The sequence below is a fragment of the Antrostomus carolinensis genome, unplaced genomic scaffold (genome assembly GCF_000700745.2).
Source record: "Antrostomus carolinensis isolate BGI_N321 unplaced genomic scaffold, ASM70074v2 scaffold4808, whole genome shotgun sequence".
In the NCBI taxonomy this organism is placed as follows: domain Eukaryota; kingdom Metazoa; phylum Chordata; class Aves; order Caprimulgiformes; family Caprimulgidae; genus Antrostomus; species Antrostomus carolinensis.
In genome coordinates, this window is record NW_010330745.1 from 12,609 (window position 1) to 14,231 (window position 1,623).

Here is a 1,623-nt window from a genome sequence, read left to right on the forward strand (position 1 = left end):
AGGATAGTCTTGCAAAGAGTAACACACAAAACCAGAATCCTCTGAGGCCATGGGACAGGGAGTGCAGGGGCGTTGGTAGGGGGAAGGATGCTGAATTCTGCACACTTGGTCAAAAGAGAAATGAAAGGAGAAATGGAAAACAGAATTCACCAGCAAGCTAGTATAATTTTGGGGAGAAGGTCATAAAGGCTTAGTCATACCTACACAAAGATGTCCAAGCATCTGGTCCAAGCTTGGTAAGGAAATACAAGTTCTCCTCTCTGGTTATTTAAAAGCTATTTTTCAGAGCTCTTGGCCAACTTGGTTACACTTTGTCTGGAACAAAATTCTCCCATATAACTGCAGTTATTTCTACCCCTAAGATACCCAAGGAATTCTTGAAGGCAATGTGACTATAACCTTGATGGCTAAAAAAGTGCCGTCATGGGGATCCTGTCAGATGTTGTCAGAAAACAAACAAAGTGATGGTCAGAAGAAGAGGTACCACTGAGTAAATGAAATGTCTCAGAGACAGCTGCTTGAGTACTCACAAAAAGCCCCAGTTAAACCTTTTATAAAAGTTATGCCCTCTTGCCCTCTTCTGATGCCTCCTATGCAAATTCAAAATGATACTTTCAAATGCAGAGGGGGGCAAATGACACACAATTTTGAATGCAGTTGGGTGTTTAAGCCTTCTGTTAAAAACATCCAGCCACAAAAATGCCATTGTTTTTACAGTCCAAATCTAAATCTACATGCATTAAGTAAGGGAGTAAAGTTACTGTCAAAAGAATGTTCCCCGGCACTTCCCTGATTTCTCCCCAAGGTCTTTAAATTTACTGATGTTAAAAGAAAAACAAAGTACTACAGCAAAGCGTATGAACACAGCTCTATAAATAAAAACGAGAAGGGGGGGGGGGGAGCAAAAAAAAGCAAACATCTTCCATTTCTTGAATTGGCCTTAAATAGGCATTTGCTTACTCCATCACTGCTCTGTGTTCAAGGCATTAAAAGAAGACTGATACTACAAGTAGTCTTTCTGTTGCACTAAGCCCAATCTGTGTCTTCTGTCTAAGGCCTGGGAAATAAAATCAGAGAGATTAAGATCCGCTCTTTACCCTTGTACTGAAAAACCTTGCAAGCAAAGGGCAAAATTTTGCCAAGATAAACAAGAAAACTTGGCTTAATTTTGTGTCTGAGATATAAATACATTAAGAAGGGGGGAAAAATTAGTCATATATAAATAATAGCTCGATTACATTCAAGAATATGTGGGTGGGTGTTCTATGTGGAATAATTTGCTAAGGCAGAGCTCTTCTTCCTTGCTTTTCCTCTTCTTAATTTATTCTTCTTGCTTAGTAACTAACCAACTGAATACATACTTCTACTTTTTAACCTTTATTTATATCTTGGTCTTCATTCTGTAATCTGGGTAATCTTTCTATCATGGGTATTTTGATACTTTTCTTTAGGATTGGTTTGTTATGAACTAAAAATTTTTAATAGATATCAACACAGTGTAAAGCACTTAAGTGTATACCTAGCCTCAGGTGCACACGTCAATTTTCTTGACGTCAGGAGAACATGTATTTAAAATCAAAGCAATGCTTAACAGTTTTACTGTGCTAGTGTTAGTATGGCTGA